This window comes from Macrotis lagotis, chromosome 4 (assembly GCF_037893015.1).
Source record: "Macrotis lagotis isolate mMagLag1 chromosome 4, bilby.v1.9.chrom.fasta, whole genome shotgun sequence".
Classification (NCBI taxonomy): domain Eukaryota; kingdom Metazoa; phylum Chordata; class Mammalia; order Peramelemorphia; family Peramelidae; genus Macrotis; species Macrotis lagotis.
This window is the reverse complement of record NC_133661.1, coordinates 18654132-18674633: the sequence shown is the minus strand read 5'-3', so window position 1 is coordinate 18674633 and position 20502 is coordinate 18654132. Positions and strand designations below refer to the sequence as shown.

The 20502-nt window shown below is 37.7% G+C and overlaps 1 long non-coding RNA gene and 1 pseudogene across 2 annotated transcripts in view; both read left to right on the top strand.

Moving 5' to 3' along the window:
- Positions 1-20502, top strand: part of LOC141522982 (uncharacterized) — an 87231-nt gene that overhangs the window by 910 nt on the left and 65819 nt on the right. The window contains exon 3 of one of the 2 annotated variants that reach the window (XR_012478282.1): positions 1237-1358. The exons of the other annotated variant lie outside the window; for it this stretch is intronic. This is a non-coding gene — a long non-coding RNA (uncharacterized LOC141522982). Of the gene's footprint in view, positions 1-1236; positions 1359-20502 lie in introns of those variants that run through there. 2 annotated transcript variants of the gene reach the window in all.
- On the top strand, positions 19253-19997 carry LOC141522981 (activated RNA polymerase II transcriptional coactivator p15 pseudogene; annotated as a pseudogene).

The following is a 20502-nucleotide window of genomic DNA, read 5'->3' as shown; positions in this document are numbered from 1 at the left end:
TTTGCCATCAGAGCCACAGCTGTCTCTGAGGCCACATTCCTCATTGAAGGCTTTTGCTAAGGTGGTTAAAAAAGGATGGAAGCAAGGACATATCCTTGTTTTACTTCATTGGTAACTGGGAAATCTCACGAGCATCGTCCAGTATCCAGGACCTGGGCAAGCACGCCTTCATGAGATTGACGTACAATACTGATAAACTGTCTTCTATGATATGGGGATAATGAAGCCCAGATACATTCATAAACCCCCAAATCCATAATAGTGCCTTTCAAAAAGTCACAGACATAGTTTTAGCAATAGTAGTAGTAGTAATAGTAGAAAGAGGGAGAAGAGGAAGAGGAGAAAAAGAAGGTATTGTAAGTACTCTGCAAAACTAGGGATTGTAAAGTGCATGGTTATCCCATTAATTCCTCACAATAATTCAATGAATTAAGAAATATAATAGTAACTATAATAGATAATGAAATAGAGACATTGAAAATTTAAATGAATTGCTAAGGGTTACACAGTTAGTAAAGTTTTGAGGCATGGTTTGAACCCAAGTTTTCCTGATTCTAAACCCAGTCTTCAATCCAACTAATAATGTGTGGTTAAATTATATTATGATTCATTTTCCAAGTACAGAGATGACACTATGCCACATTCTTGGATGAAATGCAAAAATGACATTTTTTCCCAAATGCATTTTTAGAAATATGAAATAGAGACTCAAAATGGGCAGTTTGTGTCCTAAAAACTGTCGTTATCTTATATTTGAACCATTAACAGAAATGAAGTCAGCTTACAAAGTCTCATTTTTCTCTTCGGCATACTGATCTATCCTTTAAAAAAGTGTTCTTACTCGAGCAATTTCCCAGAAATTAGATATGCGTATGAAAGTCTCTGGGACTGTCAGGAATACAGAAGACTTCATCATTGTCATATTGGCAAACACCCTGGGGATAAAAGCTGAAAGTATTCGTCAAAGTCACTGAGTGAAGACGTCAATGGTAATATCAATGGTGACAAGGTGAACTCTGATAATAGAGGAAATGTATATGATGATTTTTGTAGCTAAAGAACCACATAGTTCAAGAAAGTTAGTCAATGTGACTAAGAAGGATCTTTTCTTTAGGAGCATTTGTGATCACTGCTCATCTTTCAGGTAGCAAAGGAGCATTTTTACAAGATAGTTTTCCTAAGGGAATCTAAAAATTAGCATTAATTAATTTTTTTTCTCTGTGGTCTTAATTTAAGAGAATCTAAAGGAAGGAAGTAGGAAGGAATAAATGAAGGTTAAATAAAGAAAAAATCAGAAGAGCTATGGAAGGAATCAGAAGAAGAAAACAGAAAGGAAGAATACAAGGAAGCATAAAAAGAATGAGAGCAAATAAAAAAAAGAGGAAGGAAATTAGAAAAAAGGAAGGAAAAAAGGAAGAAAAGGGATTAGAATCAGATAAATTTTGTTGAAAGGGATCTCAACAAATACCAAGAAACATCTTTCCCAGATAAAGAAATACTATTATAAAATATTTTATATCTGTCAAATTTTAATTTTAGAGTTTCAAGGACTGGCAACTCATTGTTGGTTTGAGGAAACCTTTGCACTTGTGAATAGTTCTGTTCTATCTTGTCTTCTTACTTGAAGCTTGACTCTTTTGCCACTCTCTTCATGGATTCCTTGTTCTAGGCTTTGCATTCAAGTATAACAAGATACTGAACCTTCAAATAGTTGAAGAAAACTATCATTCCATGGCCTAATTCTGTGCCAACTTTCTATCCTAATCATGTTAATTACTTTGATTTATGAAATGAACTCAAGGTCCTTCACCATTCTGATAGTTCTCTTTTGGGTATTGTCCATTATAAGGTTATTCTTCCTTAAAAGTGGCACCTAGAATTTGCCCAATTCTCCAGATGTCATCTGACCATGGAAAAAGTGAACAATACTTTCATCTCATTCATCTTGAGCTGTTTCTGTGAATTTCCTTGGCTGTCATATTACAATATTGACTCTTTGAGCTTGAGACCCATTATATCTCCCATTATTTTAAGAAAGAATTGTATAGAGGAGGGTTTTTTTGGTAGTTTCATTCATGTATGTCTTTTTGTGATCCCATTTTGTAGTTTTTTTGGCAAAGGTACTGGAATAGTTTGCCATTTTCTTCTCCAGCTCATTATTTAGATATGGAGCTATTGCAAACAGGATTAGTTAGTGTATGAGACCAGATTTAAACTCACAAAGATGAGTTGTCCTGATTCCAAAACCAGTTTTCTAGTCACACTATCACCTAGGTGGTCTATGGTAGAAGGTATAGTCTGGTAAGGATGTCATCTGTATGGGGAAAGACTTCTTTTTTAAAATGGGATTTTAGGTGGAACTTAAGAAATGGAGGAAACTTTTCTAGGGTATTTCAAGGGTCTATAATTTAATATGTCTGATGTTTTCCTACCAATTATTCTGTGAATCATAGAATCTTAGTGTTGGAAGGGAACACAAAGTTCATCTCACCTAATTTATTTCTTAAAAATCATCCCTACTGTATCATAATTGACAAAAATTGGCCCAAACTTTGTTTGAAGACAACCAGTGAAGGAAGATCCTTTTTCTTCTCAAGGCTTCCCACATCACTTGTTGGTAACTCTTATTACTAGGTGGCTGTTTTTTTTTTTTTATCAAGCATCAATTTGACTTTTTCCAACCTCCACCCATCAATTCCTGCTTTCTAGAATTAAACACAATAAGTCTAATCATAGTTCCACAGGGAAGTCCTACACATTCTGGAAACCAACCAAGGTGTCATTTATTCTTTTCTTCTCCAGGGTACGTAAGTGTGGTTCTTTCCAATAATCCTCATATGACATTATCTATATGTCCCTTTCCATCTTAGTGGTCTTTCAAATAAAAGATAAATTCATTGGATAGAATAAATCTATGAATTTGGTAGATATTCTGATATAATTTCAGTGGGTCCTCCTCATCTCCATTCCCCTTGTGAAAATCATTAGACTCCAATAAACCTGGGCTTGAACTTTGTTGAAATTAGTTTATTTTTTCTTAGACAATTCATTGCCTAGGTAATAATTGTAATCTCTCAAATTAGCTGTCCCCTTTCAGAACTTGTATTTCTACAGCATGGCCATCAAGGACTCAAACCATCTCTTATGTAATGATGCAACATCAGAAAATGATTTTGCTTTTTCTTATTTGTTATTCTTCAATAATTGAAATCAATATCATATATATTTGTGTGTGCATGTGCATATGTGTGTGTGTCTGTGTGGGTTTGTGTGTGTGTATGACTGTGTATGTGTGTGTGTGTGTGTGTGTGTGTGTGTGTGTGTGTTAAATTGCGGAAGACAAAGTAATGAGAAATGAAGTTCAAAAGAGGTAGATTTAGTCCTGAAGAAATGAGCAAAACTCCTCACAACTTACAACTTTACTAAAATAGAATGGATTGCACTGGTGTAGAGCATATTTCCATTTTCTGGATGAAAATTTTCAGATGGAGACTTCACAACCCCTTCTCAGGTATATGGAATTTGGGCATTCTTTTATAAGTATTGATTAGACTGAAAGGCTACTAAGATCTTTTCCATCAGTGATCTGTGATTCTGTGAAACTAAAAAAAGACATTTGAGATTTGAACAAAAAGAGACTATCACAAAGTTATGGATAAGAATTTGTTTTTTTAAAAAAACAATGAAGACAAACTAATGACTTATTCAATGGATTTGATGTGAGATTAGAATCATATCAATTTACTTCTCTTGTGAATAAAGATAAAGAGAATTGAAATGTGGGCAAGCATTATATAGGTTCATGATGCTGATTTCCTTTGAGGGATTCATTTCCAAATGGGAAATGAAATTTGAAACTGAAGACAAACCACCAAATGTCCTTCTATATCTTTGGGAACTATGATGGTGCGTGTATTCCCCGAGGCCAGAACATCTATTCCAGTCCAGAGGACTAGAATAGCCTACAGAATGGAATAAATTCCTGGACTTTGAATCTAAGCCTATGATTTCCAATCCTTGACTTTGATCAAGATACACTGTGTTTCAGTTTAGTAGTATCCATGTCTACAAATACATATATATATATATATATATATATATATATACATATATATAATATCTTCTTTTGTTTTTGTTTTGCAAGGCAATGGAACTAAGTGACTTGCCCAAGGTCACACAGCTAACAGTCTGAAGTCAGATTTGAACTCAGGTTCTCTTCCCGGACCAAGGCTCTATCTACTGGGCAACCTAGCTGCCCCAATCTCAAATCTTAGTGTATAACTTCAATAGCTTGAAACTGTGCTAGGACCTTTTGAGAAATCCTGTCTATAGATTCATAACTCTCACAGAAAGTTGTGAGGGTCAAATGAGTCATAAAATATCTCACAAGTAGTAGCTATGGAAGGTATTATTATTGCTATTTAATAGATGAATGAAAGAAGTGAAGAGGTTCAAGAACTTGTACAAAAAATACTTTTAATTTCAAAGCCCTATTTATCTGATCTTTCAAAAGCTTTCTACATACAGTTCTCACTTTACAAAAAATTGCATCATGCAAATTTTTCTATGTAAAGAATTCTGCATTTAAAAAAAAAACACCTTTGTTAACTCTACCATACAGTACTATGCTTTTAATCTCTCTTCCCTCTCAACTTGGCATGCTAAGGCCTCTCCCCTCCAAAAATCATAACTAAAGGAAAAAACCCTCTAAATGGAAATGAAAGAATGAATTCTGGGAGTAGTCACAGGAAGATTGGGGCTTAGCTTGAGACTCCCACCTGTTTGTCTGCTTTCATTCTGTATCCATGTTTCCCTGCCCAAGAGGTCTGGTTCTGGTCAGGTCCCCAGGTGACTGGCCCCAGCTCTGAGTGTTTCTCTGTCCCCCATGTGTCCTTGAACTTTGTACCAGTGGCTTTCCTCTCTGGATATACGTGGAAGCAGCGGGGAGTGTTTCTGCCTTCAACCCTCCCTTCCTCAAGTCTGCAGGCAAAATTTCATTACATAAAAATCACTTTACTGAGCTCTGCTAAATGGTCCACTTATAAAAAGTCTGAACTGTCTGTTCCTAATATAGACAATGGCCTGTCTCAGGTGCTGAAGGGGGAGGGGGTACCAAGATAACCAAGACCTATCTCCTTTACTCAGCCAGTTTACAATCCAATACAGGAGACATGACTCAAATAGGCAATAAAAGACAGCAACTAATTGTGGAAGAGTCTGCTATTGAGTTATAGGAAAGATTTGAGGAAATAAATCTAATTTCTTACTGCAGAGATCAGAAAAGTCTTTATGGAGGAGGTAGTTTTGGAGTTGATTCTTGAAGGATTTGTTAAGGTGAAGATAGATTGGATAGAATAGGCAAGGAAAGGTATTTAGGAAGGGAATTTGCTGGACTTTTTGAAGGGAGAGTGAGTAATTTAAATTATGATTATCAGGGAACAATGAGATCAAGATAAAACTGCTATATTTGGACTCTGATAATGGGTTATGAGGGGGAAAGAGAGAGACAGAGACAGAGAAACAGAGAGATAGAGAGGGAGGGAGGAGAGAGAGAGAGAGAGAGAGAGAGAGAGAGAGAGAGAGAGAGAGAGAGTCAGACAGAAAAACACAGATACAGACACAGACAGAAACAGGAGGCAGAGACAGACACACCCACAGAGACATAGACAGACATTCACACAGAGACATAGACAGACATACACACAGAGACAGAGACAGTGATGAGAAACAGAGGTGAAAGACAGAGAGACAGAGATAAAGACAGACACAGAAAAATATAGACAGAGTCAGAGACACACACACACAGATAGAGACAGAGTTAGTTAGAGGACCAAACACACACACACACACACACACACACACACACAAACACAGACACAGAGAAAAAGAGAATTAAGCAGAGAAACTGAGATACTTGGAGGGAGACAGAGACAGAGACATATAAGGAATGCTAAAGGTTTTTTGTTTTTGATTGTTTGAAGGCATCACTCAGAGTCCAGTGAACATAAATCATTTAAATAAAGCTTTAGTTATTATTTGGATTTTCAAAGCATCAAATAATCAACTAGGTTCTAATTTTTTTTCACTAACTTCTAGAGGAGTCTCTTTCTTGAAGGATGAGTTTCTAACTTCCTTCCCCATGAGAACCATTGTTCCCACATTTTCCTTTGTGATCATATAAAGCAGAGCTGCTCATGGATGCCAGCCTAAAATGCTCCCTTTGCCCTTGGCACTCACAAATGTGAGTTCTAGGATATTCTGGGAAATGGGGCTAGTGCCTCCCAGCTGCCTGCTCCAGGGCTTGGTGTGCATGTCCTCTGCAGTGGTACACTCAGACTATCCCCACCCTGATCAAGTGAATTTTTGCCTCCTACAGATTCAGCTCGTTAATGGGCCTGGATATCATGTTTCCAATAAATTATAGAGTAGTGAAGGCAAACCCCTCAGCATCCCAGTGGGAAGCTGCTTCAGTCCAAATCTGTCACTTACTACCTAGCTGCTCATTAGTGGGACTTCCTGGGCCACCTGGGGTTTTATCCTTCCATTGACTCATCTCACCTCACTTGAGTAGTGAATGAAAGAATGGAACATGATTTTGTAGAGTTATTGAGAGGCATTAAACAAGGTGATTTAGTCAAAGAGAAGGGAAGATGAAGTTTTCATGGATATCCTTTCCTAATAGCCTTGAGGTAAATGTACTTAGTCTGTACTCTACTTTCTGGAGAAGAGATTTCTTATGTAAGAAGTTCTACACTCAATTTAAGGAGGTAGAAAGTGGGGAACATGCAGTTAGTGTTCTGTGTTTATTTCTGAAGTCATCTGGCTGTGGGTAGGGTTGTAAGAATTTGTAGAAGCTGCTGCCAGTGTCTCTGCCATCCATTTGTGAAGAAAAGACTGCCATCTGCTATAAATGTTCCCTGGGAGATTTAGCTGCTCATGTCCCCTAGCATCTATAGTTTATTTCCCTTCCAGACCTATTTATCCCATAGTGGAATCTGAGGATCCAATCTGCTAAATTGTCCAATTTTGGAACCACATGGAGTATAATTCTTGATGGTTTTGTCCAGCAAGATCAGGTTGTCTAGGGTGTCATGAGGAAAATTGTATTTCCAAGGGTCTCAAGAGGATGAATTTTATGTTTCAAAATGAAAGACATTATTGAAATAAAGACTCTATGGGAATCAAGGAAAAGCATTTGCTGCTCATTCTAGAGTCTGAGGATATTGGTTATATGAGAGAGTTAGAGCAGTTGTCTCATCTTCCTCATCTTATTTTCCTAAAACAACTGAGTAAGTTGAAACTTTGGGGTTTCTGACTTCAAACCCAATATTCTTTGTGGTATATTATTTCAATATCCTTCAGTTTCATCTTCAAGAGAGATATTAGTAAAATGCTATTCTATAGTTTGGAATCACACACAAATGCTTATTTTTATAGAGAATATATACCTTTTCTTCAAATCTTGGTTAAATGTAACTAGATAATAAACCCATTTTTGAAGGTAATTTTTTGAAGTTTAGAACCAGATCTTTGGTTCTTTCTTCCTACTTGAATAGTGTGCATATTGAAGGCATCACTAAGAGTCCAGTGACCATATATTATTTAAATAAAGCCTTCAGTATTATGTGGACTTTCAAAGCACCAAATGATCCTGTGGTCTGATTATGATGTAATGGCTGGAGAATCAGCCAAAGTGGCTGGAGAATTTTGAGTTATTCTACCAGAAACTCTTTCATTTTATGTCATATTAAACCTGAGCAAGAAAAAGGTTAATAAGAAAAATTATAAATATAGGACATGAAAGGAAGAACTAATAATACAGAAAACGTAGGTGGGGAATGGGAGACTGGTGATATTGGAACCTTAATCTCATCTTTGTTGAAGAGAAAACAACATAAATCTAATGAGTTGAGAAGACATCAGATCTTATAGGGAGGAAAGATAACTGGGGGACAGGGTTGGTGAGGGACTTTTTGAAGGGTAGATTGATTAAAATTAGGAGGGTAGAGGTAACTATATGAGAGATATTTTTAGAGGTGTGGATAAAATAGGAAATCGGGAGGTAAAGTGAGGAAGAGAAGGTAATAGGTATAGGGTGCAAAAGAGACTAAGAGTAAGATAGGGAGCAAAATGGAGGGAAATTTAGTTAGCAACTATAACTTTGAATGTGAATTGAGAAATGGCTGCAAAAGTTGTTGCATATAAATGTGATGGAAGACTGCTGTATTTTAAGAAGCGATGAGCTCAATGATGTTAGAAAAATGTGGAAAACTTTTGCAATATTGAAGAGTGAAATGACATAATCATGCACCATCCATGTTTAATCCTATATTATTTCTGTCCATGTTCCCAATCTGCAGATGGCTTTCTCCCCATTCTCTAGACATCATGGACAAAATTGTGGAGCATGTGGGATTTACATTGAATATCCCTCATTCTTATCCCTCTAGCCCTACTTTTTTTTAAAAAACATCGTTTCATAGTATATTTGTTCTCCCATCACATTTCCTGGTCTGAAATAATTCATGGCTCATGGTCATGTCAGGTATGAATCAATTGGTATAAAAAAGATAGGAAATGTTTTATAATTTTGGAAAGGTTTTCCAAACAATATATTAGGCACATGGGCTCAACTTGTGATTTTTTGATATAGGGAACTCATGGGTGAGAAGACTCTCACTATAAATGAAGGTTGAAACTTTATCTTGACCTGATATTCTTCATATTTTTTAAACCAGAGGTCCTTAATCATTTTCATTTCATGGACCCATCTGTTAGACTGGAGAAATGCATGGAACCTTTCTAAGGAAAATGTTTTTAAATGCATGAAATAAAATACATAGAGAGTTACATAGAACATTGAAAGGATGTCAACTTACCCAAAGTTACATAGCCAGTATGAGATGGGGCTACTACTTAAATTGATACCTTTCTGGCTCTGAGAACAGCCCTTTATCCACTATACTACAATGCCTCTGAAAAATATTTCTTCTTCTTCTTCTTCTTCTTCTTCTTCTTCTTCTTCTTCTTCTTCTTCTGCTTCTTGTACGACTCCTCCTTCCCCCTCCTCCCCTTCCCTCCTCCTTCTTCTTCGTTCTTCTTTCTTCCTCTCCTTCTCCTTCTGCTTCTCCTCCTCCTCCTTCTTCTTCTTCTTCTTCCTCTTCCTTTTCCTCTTATTCCTCCTTCCTTCTTTTTCTCCTTTAAATATCTAGAGGACATTGAGGTAGCATAGTGGATCGAGGGTTAGAACTGCAATCAGGAAGTCCTAGCTTTAAATTCTGCCATAAATACTTGTTAGCTAAATGACCCTGGGGAGATCACTTAACTTCTCTTACCCTCTGTTTCTTCATTTGTGGAATGGGAATAATAGTACTGGTTTCCTAGGATTATTGTGAGAGTAAACGGAGATATTTTAAAGTGCTTGTAAAATCTCAAAGTGCTGTATGCACACTAGTTACTGTTATTTTTGATGTTGTTATGTTTTTATACATTACTGTCATTTCTCAATAATCACCATAGAGTATGGTTTTATATAAAAATACTGTTAAGTGAAGCAAATGAATGATTTGATGAAGCCTGATGATGATGCTACATGCTTTTTTTTTAACCTTCAATTTCCCACATCTCTTTGGAGGAGAATCTTTTCATTTTGTTTGGGGATTTTCAGAGGAAACAAAGGTATATGGAGGGGAAGTTATTTGTCCAAGGTTCCTTAGGTAACAAAATCCAAATATTGGATTTAAAACCAGAGTCCTTACTCCAAAATCTGTGATATTTCCATTATCCCATTCTGCCTTTTGCTAGAATTTGACTCATCTCATTCTTACCTGGAAGACCTTTGGGGGACTAATTATATTTCTTGAAGCCTGATGTCTCTGCATGTTGCCTAAGGGAATGGAAATAAATGATCTGGATACAGTTTGCTTTATCTTGTTTAATATTCTTAGCAAAATGGGATATGTTTGCTGAGCCTGGTTGTATGTTGTAAAAATAAATGTTATTAAATGAAAACATTTTCATATTTCTAGTTCTTCCCTTTGTCCATGGAGTCACATTTAGTGAACACAATTCTCTTTATTAAGGGGCTGAATGAAAGCAGAAAACTTTATTTAAATAATTAAACTCTAACTCGTAATACTTGACTTTTCAGGGTTTCTCTTTAGACAGGAGATGCATTTTAAATAGGTACTTTGAGATGGCAATGACACAGATTAAAACTGGAAAGATTTAGGTAGGAGAAGGAGGAACAAGCAAGAAAACTGTGTCTCAGAAAGGTCTGGTGACTTACTTGAGGTCAAAGAGCTATTAGGACAGAGCTTAATCTCTCAGATTCTTTGACTTCAGATTTGGTGTTCTTCCCAGTGCAGAATAATGTCTTATGATTTAAATTACATTTAATTAAATAGAGAGTTTAAGGGAAAATAATGCCTTCTTAACTTCTAAGTTAATTAAACAAGGAAAGTAAATCAGGAGCGCAAGTAACAGAATGTTTTCTTAGGAAAACTGAAAGATGTGTAAGTATGGGTATGAAGTGGGATGCCAGGCCAAGAATCATGCTGGGAGAATCTTGCTCCCAATTGGATTTCCTCCAGGTCATCTCCCAGGGACCCATGCAATTCCCAAAATGCCTCCATCTGCCTTTCTCTTTGCTCTGTTTCTAAAGATATCTGAGGCCTTGCTTTGCTGTCTCCCCTGTTCAGTGTCTTCATTCTCCCAGCACCAAAGAACTCCAGCTTCTACTACCCCCTGCTTCCTCTCCTTCTGCTTCTCTTCTCAATTGCCCTGATACAGCAGCAATGAGAAGGAGAATGAGTTTCTCTCAGCTCTCTGAAGTCAGCCAGTGTTCCACTTGAGCTCACGGAACATCTGTTATAACAAGGTTAAAGTTATCGAAAGGGCTCTTCACTATTGCTTTACGCTGAACTGAGTGCATTTTAATATTTCCTAAGAGAGTCAAACTTTCAGAGCCAGCGTATTCACTCTCTCTTCTCCACCACACTTTGGAGATCTGGAGTCAGATACCAACTCATCTGGGCCCCAGATATTGGGGATAGACTTTATCATAGTATATCATAAAGTCATTGACTTGTTCCTGGATGGGAACTTGGCATCATCTGGAGGTGGTTAGCTGGCACAGTGGATAAGAGCTCCTAGACCTAGAGTTAAAGAAGGCTTAGACCCTTACTAGCTGTGCAGTCCTGGGAAAAATCATTTAATCTTGATATGGATCAATTTGTTTATCTGTAAAAAAAAAGTTCAAATAAGATATCTGCAAAATATTATATATGCATGCAAATTTATAAATATATGTGCAAAGTGCTATGTAAATGATGGCAATACTGAGGGTGATGTTGATTTGATCTAGGCAACACTGTAATTATCAAGTATTGACATGGGAAGAAACTGAGGCTAAAGTAGTTTAACTGTCTCTTAGGCCACAGAGTCACTGTATTTCAGAGGGAGGACTTCGGTCCAGTTCGATTTTCCAAGACCACCTTAGGCCATTGAGGTCACTTTTATATTTTGATTCTACTTTGCCTCTAAGTCTACACTCTACACAGTTTTGAATCTAAAGCTTCAGGAACTCACACATCTTTGAATTAGACTTGAGGTGAGTCTTACGGTCTGTGAGGTTCTCAAGCAAGTGGATCATTTTCATGCCCTCTTTGGGATTTCTAATCACTTGAAAGAGTTTAGAGAGGGAGTTGGTCTAAACCAGGACACTTTCCCATCTTCATTGTTTCCTTTATCTCACACCCAATGAGGTATTTTACAAATGGATTATGATTTGAGCATAGTAGGACCTGGGTTCTAATTCTGCCTCTGACACTGATTGTCTCTATGACCTGGGCCAAGTCACAAGTTCCTTTATCCTTCTCCAGGTTTAAAATGAATGTGGTTGGGGTGGGGATGTGTGGTAAGGGTGGATCTAGTTGATCTCTATGGCACCATTTAGTTGGACATTTATGATTCGATGCAGAAAGGTGAGAGAGTCAACTACTTGTGGATTTAGAATGAGTCATTGACCTAATGCTTGAAGATAACTTTCATGCACAAGATTGTCACTAGGAGACACTACGTTAATTGGATGAGATACATTAATAGGAATGAGAAGGGCATCCTTGATAAGGAAAAGAAGCCACAAGAGAACAAACTTGCAATCTGCAAGAAGACAGAGGCAACAGTTCCCTTTTCATCCTGATGATAACTACCAAAGATTCAATGGGTGTTATTCCCATGAATTTGTTTCCCAGATATATTGCTTCAACCTTGACCTCCAGGGTCACATCTCTAACTGCTGATCTCAAATTGATTGTCCCTTAGAAATCTGCCACACAGTATATCCTAAACTGAACTGAATATCTTTCCCCCAGATACTCCCCTCTCCCTAACTTCTCTCTTACTGCTGAGAGCATTATTATTTTTGGGGTCACTTAGACTTGCAATTTAGGTGTCATCTTTAATTCCTCAATCTCTCTTTAAGACCTCACTCCATATCCAATCCATGGCCAAGTTCTTCCATCTCTTATGCCCCCTTCTCTCCTCTGATTCTGCTGCCATCACTCTTGTTCTTAGACTATTGTGATAGCCTGCTGAATGATCTCCCAGTCTCAAGTCCCTCCTACCTCAGTTCATCCTACATTTAGCTCTCAAATTGATCTTTCTAAAGTGTAGATCTGATCATGGCAGGTGTATAATCAATGATCTCTATTGCCTCCAGGATCAAATATAAAGTCTTCTGTTTGGTATTCAGAGCCCTTCATATCCTAGCCTCTTCCAATTGAAAATCCTCTTATACTTCCCTCCCCAGTTTATACTCTATAGTCCAGTGACACTGTCCTCATTATTGTTCCTCCCAAGAGATGCTGCATCTCTAGCCTTTGTATTTTCATTAGCTCTTTCCTATGGCTGGGACAGTTCCTCTCCTCTGCTTCCAGAATGCCTTCAAGTCTCAGTTAAAATCTTACTTTTTTAAAGGAGATTTCTCTAGTCTTCCTTAATGTTTTTTGTCTTCCTTCCATAGTTGAATTTATCCTGTATATAATTTATTCAAATATATACATATATGTATATATAAATATGAATAGATAGATAGATATATTCATATTTGTATTATCTTCCTCAGTAGAATGTAAGGCTCTTGGGAACAGCAACTTTGTATTTATCTCTTTTTTAATTCTTGGTACTTAGTATAATGCTTGATGCTTGTGAGCACTTAATAAATGAACCATTGATAACTTGAATTAATTAAAATGGACTGACTATGTCTATTAACTCCAGAACTTTTTTTTTTTTACTCTACTCCATGGTAGCAATACTTCACCGATAACCGTTTTCCTGGATCAGAGGGGGTGGGAAGGAGCATAAATCTTGGTCAAACAATTCTCCTTTTGAAATATTCCTCAAATTCATTTCCCCTTCAGCCCTGTCTCTTTCCTAAGAAAGGTCCTCATTAACTTTCTTGGGATCTGGCTGCAAGACTCTTCCAGATATAATCAATCTTTGACATCATTGTCTATGTGACTTGTTGAATGAACAGCATTCACATCAGACCCTCAGTGACTTCCCATTGTTTACTGAATAAATAGCAGACTTTTCAGTCCTGCCCCAAATCCCAAATCTGGCTCCAATTTATGCTGTGGCTCAAACAAGTTGATCATCCAATTTTCATGATGCCTGTTTGTATGTATGTATTCATGTATGTTTTTATCTCTTTGTTGTAGAGTGATAGAGATAAAGCTTTGTTGACTGGAAGATCTGTCTGGACCTAGACAAGACAAGTTGTGGGACCCTGGCTCCTTAGTTACTTCACCTCTCAGTATGTGAGACAACTAAGATGTCAAATTGTGGAGTAGTTTGTGGAGCAGTGGCCAACCTGCCATGTGAGAGGCTTTTTACCATTTACCCTGAAGAAATTATAGGACTGATTAAAAAAAAAAAAGAAAAAACTACTGTGCTTTCTGAGAACAAGAATTACATTACTTTTAACTTTGCATTCTTAGAGTTTATATAAAACTTCAAAGTTTACAAAGTATTCTCTTCTGAACAATCCTGTGACATTGCCAGTGAATTTATTATTATTCATGTTTTACAGTGAAGCTCTGAGAAGGGGAACAATTGGTCCGGGTTCTTGCTTTGGATGATATGAAAGACCCCCGGGCCTTCCAACCTGGTGCCTAGCCTCTGGACTTCGCAGGCCCCATTTCCTGCTATCTGATCTAGTGACATTACCTAAGAAATATTTCATTTATTTTAAAAATTGAACCCTTATGGATTATAATTCTTTGTATGTACCCAACAGCTGAATATTCTTTTATGTGTGGTCTTCTCCAGCTAGAGCAACAGGTCCTTGAGAGCAGACTATTTAATTTTTTTTATTTGTGTCCCTAACACTTAATAGTCTGTTTGTCTCAGAAAAAAGCATTTAGCAAATTATTTTTTTCATCTTTCTCTTCATCCATCCATCAATTTATCCATTCATTCATCTCTTTGTGTTTCAATTCCATATCCAATAGTTTTTTCACTATGCCATTGTCTTGGTCTAGACCATCTCTGTGATATGACATGCAGAGCATCAGTGTGGGGGCATAGGTTTTCTTTAAGATTACATGGAGGTAGGTAGCGCACTGGATGGAGCACCAGCCCTGGAATCAGGAGTACCTGAGTTGAAATCCGACCTCAGACACTTAATAATTACCTAGCTGTGTGGCCTTGGGCAAGCCACTTAACCCCATTGCCTTGCAAAGCCTAAAAAACAAAAGATTATGTGGAGATAGATAGCAGTTAGCAGAGATTAGCAGTCTTTAGATGAACCACTGCTTCTGACTTTTCTACTTGTGGTAGACCGCTTTACCTGGTAAGCTTGTTTCATCCTTGGACTTCCCACATTATCAATACTTTGTACTCCTTCAGCCTCTTCTTCAAATTGGTTGTTTCCTCCCCAAATCTCCATTTCAAGGAGTCAATCTAGTTTCATTCCTCCCTAGTCCCTCTCCACTTTTAGCTTCCTCCATTAGAAGGCAAATTTCATGAAGAAAAGAATTATCTTTCTCCTTGTATTTGCACATGGGATTCCTAGCTCCTACTAAATTCTTAGTTAATCCTTGTTGGCTTGTCTAATTACTGTAGAGTCCTCTTGGACCCAAGCCCTTCTGCATCTCACAGATTAAATGGTCGGTGTAGAGATATTGCTTCATTGCTTGTGAACTTTTAGATGTCTATTGGAGCTCAAGAACCCACCCATTCAGAGGTGGGGGTGGATGGTTTTTATGTGTGGCCTCTAGATGAATGTTTATGTGTGAAGGGGAGGCTGGTTCTACTTCAGCATGTCGTAGGTGATGTTTACTTCTCAGATTCCTTTCTCCCCCTCTACATTCAAGGACTGGGAATATTATCATGGCTTAAATGACAACTACAAAACTGAGGAAGCTTTCATGATTCTAAACTTATGTACGCAATAACGTTATTGACCGCCAAGGAAACAAAGTGCTTGTCATAGAGTGGGCATTTAATACATTCATAGAATTTATGTAAATGAAAAAAACTATTGTAATCCCATGTTTTTGGTGGAAGCCTTAGTTTCTGAGATTGCCCCATCTGCACTTGAAGGATTGGTAAAGACTTTTGAATGGACTCAAAGGTTATGAGTCAGTTAAGTCCTCAGTTGTGCAGTGGGAATCATTGCCATTGATACTAATGACTGCATCATCTGCCAAAGACTAGTCTCTTTGAGATGAAAATACCGCTGTTGTTGTTTGTCCTTTGTTCTTGAAGAGGGCCATGGCATCAGGAAGGTGATGCTATGACACGTAAGAGAATTGGATTTAAGTAAAGGATTGCAAACCCACCAGTCTCATTTCCTCCAGTGGCCAGAGAAGTGCCCCTGGATGCAGTGAAAGATCTTGGTCTTTTTAAACTAAAGATTTTAACAGATCTTAATTTGACTGAGGCAGTGCCCATTCCATAAATCAGGCAGGTAAGAAAAAAATGAAGCAAAGAATGACCTCTTTTACTTACAGTTAGAAAAAGAAAAGAAAAAAAAGAATCAATCTCAGAGGGGAAGACCCTTAATGTTTCTGGTCCAAACATTCACTTTGTTTTGTTTTTTTAAGGCAATGGGGTTAAGGGACTTGCCCAAGGCCACACAGCTAGGTAATTATTAAGTGTCTTGAGTCAAGATTTGAACTCAGGTACTCCTGACTCCAAGGGCCAGTGCTCTATCCACTGTGCCACCTATCTGCCCCCCAGAAATTCACTTTGAGCCATGGCTCAAACAATGACCAATCCCCATAGGAAGGAGGGAAAGAAGGATGGATGGAAGGAAGGAAGGAAGGAAGGAAGGAAGGAAGGAAGGAAGGAAGGAAGAAAGGAAGGAAGGAAGGAAGGAAGGAAGGAAGGAAGGAAGGAAGGAAGGAAGGAAGGAAGGAAGGAAGGAAGGAAGGAAGGAAGGAAGGAAGGAATTGTGTTTCCCAACTGGTCAAGAGTGGGACAGCTCATTAAATGATTATTCATTTAAGTTGTTGTTTGTCCTTTTGTCTCAAAGAGGACCATGGAATCAGGTGAATTGAATTTAAGTGAGCTAAGAGTATGTAAGATCAATAGTTTCACTTTTTCTTAGCAGAGTTGATGGATCCAATGGCAAGTTTTAAGAGGACTATACAAGCAGGCAAGGACTTTTAGGCTCTGCAGAAAGATGTGAAATTATTGTTATAAGCTTCTATTCTTAATGGTGCAAAGAAGTTTGGGGAGATGAGTATTTTGCTGATACTTTAACTTTCTCTTAATATATTTCTTGTCCTTTTCTACTAACATGCTAAGCATTTTGCTCTATATCTGGGAGATGTGGTCTCTGATTAGTGACACATGTAGAAGTGGGGTTTTGGAAAGCAATATTTAAGAATAACAAAAATGAATGAAGTACTAAGTTCCATATGGTTACATGAATCATGCCTTTGACACTGTTGGAAACTGAGGTTTCTTCTAGCACTGAGGTCAAACATTAGTGTCTGATCCAGTCATATGGTACATTGCTGAGAGATCTCTTCTCTGCTGTTGATATGTGGCTCACATGTACTAGGTGGTGTCTTCTTTTCTAGATTCTGCACTCCCTAGCACTTGGGTTGAGCTAAGCGCCTGATGAAGCAGTTCTGGCTTCTTGTGCCTGGTGATTTGGTATACTTGCGGCACTGAGCAAATGACTATCCCAATACTTTCTGGGTGTTTTGATCAATCTTAGGGACAGGGAAGGATGAGGCAGGAGTTAGACCTGGGCTGACTAGATTAATTACCTTCCATCCCTGAGGTTTGGTAGACTAGAAAGTTCTTTGCTTGGCTCATATGTTTTGGGAGCATTTACTTTACTGCATTTTTATCTCACAGTCCTAGATATTTCTAATAAATGGTTTTTGTTCTTTGCCACTGACATGAGGTTTAACTGATTTGTTAGGAACAACTAATTTAAAACATATATTGGACTTGGCCAATGAAGGGGAGGGGAGCTTTACAATATGTAAAACTTGGCAATGAGAGGGATGACCCTGTGACAATCTAACTGGGCAAGAACAATCCATTTAAAAACATTTATTTAACACCTAATAATGCCAACCATTATTTCATGATGGGATATGAATGCCATGAATGAAGTTTTCCAACTTGCAAAGAGTATAACTATTCTCTCATCTTGTTATCTCTTATACTTTTTGTTTCTTCCTTAAGGATGAGATTTCTCTCTCCTCACATTCAACTTGGATCAATATCTACCATGGAAATAATGTAGAGACTAGCAAACTGCCTTCTGTGGGGGGTGGGGTGGGGGGAGGGAAGTAAGATGGGGGGGGGAATTGTAAAACTCAAATAAAATCTTGAAAAAAAGAAAAAAGAGAAAGGACAAAGTTTGTTTCTTTCCTGTTACTGAGACAAAGAACAAAAGAGAATAGATTTTGCACTAGAAGTGTCTTTCATGGGGCAGCTAGGTAGGGCAGTGGATAAAGCACCAGCCCTGGAGTCAGGAGTACCTGGGTTCAAATCCAGTCTCAGACACTTAATAATGACCTAGCTGTGTGGCCTTGGGCAAGCTACTTAACCCCATTTGCCTTGAATAAAGCCTAAAAAATATATAAAGTAGAAGTGTCTTTCCTGGTCACTTAGTTCAATCTCATTTTACAAATGAGGAAAATGAGACTGGGGGGGGGGGAATCAGGTCAGAGAAAATCTATAGAGAAAACAAACTCTTGAGAAGTTGTAACTTTGACATTTTTAGGGCATGAATCCAATGTGGGAAATACAAAGATATTAATGGGGTGGCTAGATGGTGCAGTGGATAAAGCACCGGCCCTGGAGTCAGGAGTACCTGGGTTCAAATCTGGTCTCAGACACTTAATAATTATCTAGCTGTGTGGCCTTGGGCAAGCCACTTAACTCAATTTGCTTTGCAAAAACCTAAAGAAAAAAAAGACATTAAGGAACTCTAAAAAGTGGGATAATAAAATTTGAATCTTGACTGGGAAGCACTTTTTTTTGGTTGCCAAGTTAACTTTATTTAACTGTTATTCTTAAAGGCTATATTTTCACATCAAAAAACCTGTTTTGGTTTTTAATCAGAACTAATCTGAATTTACCTCAGAAGCAAAAGAAAACACTTTGGAGAAATTTGTAGCGTTCTTAGGTGGGAATCACATTTGAAGTGCTAACAGGTTAACAGGGATACTAGCCTTTACATAAATGAGGACATTTTAACACATCAAACCTGTCAGCCAGTATAAAACCTGTCAGCATTCTCAGTTGCCCAGATATTTTCCCCGGCATTTTTCAGTGGCAAAAGAGACACATAACAAGAAAAGCAGTTTACATATATTTAAAATCTACATTCATGGAAAAAAATTATCATTTTTTAAGATTTTATTTATTTTGAGTTTTACAAGTTTTCCCCTAATCTTCCTGCTGGGAAGTAGTTTTGATAGCAGATGTTATCATTAATGTCAATGGACTTGCCCACTTGCTGGAAGGCCTCATTATATTTCATGGTAATGCACTCTAGAACATTTTAATTGGCTTTCTTGCTTTTCAAGATTAGTGGGTTTATGTGTCTGTGTGAGGGCATAATTAAATAAAATTCATATTTTAATGAAAAGTTAGTCATACCTCCCAAAGAGTATATTAAAATATATCAGTCGTAATATAGGGGAACTTTAAGGATTTAAAGGATAGCATGAACACACTTTGTTTTCTATTAAGAAAGGGCTTTGTTGGCGGAGTGCGAGGCTGCAGGAGCGGAGCAACCACCCCGGATATCTTGCACATTTCAGAGTGCCAGGCCTGGCCGGCAGGAATACCTGAGTTCAGCTCCAGCCTGAGTCATTAGCTTTGTAACTCTAGAATGCCCAAATCAAAGGAACTTATTTCTTCAAGCTCATCTGGGAGTGATTCTGACAGCGAAACTGACAAAAAGGCAAAGAGAAAAAAGCAAGCTCTTCCAGAAAAACCCATAAAGAAGCAAAAGACAGGAGAAAGTTCTAAAGCACCAGCTTCATCCAAGCAAAGCAGCAGCAGCCGACATGATCATATGTTCCAGATTGGAAAAATGAGATATGTCAGTGTTCGGCACTTTAAAGGAAAAGTCCTAATTGATATTAGAGAATACTGGATGGATCAGGAAGGTGAAATGAAACCTGGTAGAAAAGGTATTTCTTTAAATCCAGAGCAGTGGAGCCAGCTGAAGGAACAGATTTCTGATATTGATGATGCAGTAAGAAAACTGTAAAATCAGAGCCATATGAAAACCTGTACTGTTTTAGTTGTTTTAATCAGTCTTTTTTACATTGGCTTTTGTTTTCTAAACTATTTGTTTTCCAAGCTATTGTATATTTGGATTGCAAAACAATTTGTAAGATGAATCCTTTTTTTTTAAATGTGCATTAAAAGTGTATTCTGAGTGAAGCTAATTGTCTATTCTTTATTAAAAAGGAATGCCTTGCATCTACCACCTGGTGTGAAATAAAATCAAGTAATAAAATCTTAAAAAAAAAAAAAAAAAGAAAGGGCTTTGTTGGGGCGGCTAGGTGGCAGAGGATAGAGCACCGGCCCTGGAATCAGGAGTACATGAGTTCAGATCTGACCTCAGACAATTAGTAATTACCTAGCTGTGTGGCCTTGGGCAAGCCACTTAACCCCACTGCCTTGAAAAAATCTAAAAAAAAAAAGGATTTGTGGAAAGAGAGCTGGATCTAGAATCAGATGACCTGAGTTCAAGTCCAGGTTCTGTTATGGCTGCCCCATATTTTAACTCTGTGAAAATCCTTAATCCTTTTCCCCTTTAATGCCAGTTGATTTCAGCAATCTCTTATTATTATTATTATTATTATTTTTTTGCAAGGCAATGGGGTTAAGTGGCTTGTCCAACGCCACACAGCTAGGTCATTATTAAGTGTCTGAGGCTGGATTTGAATTCAGGTACTTCTGATTCCAGGGCTGGTGCTCTATCCACTGTGTCATCTAGCTGCCCTT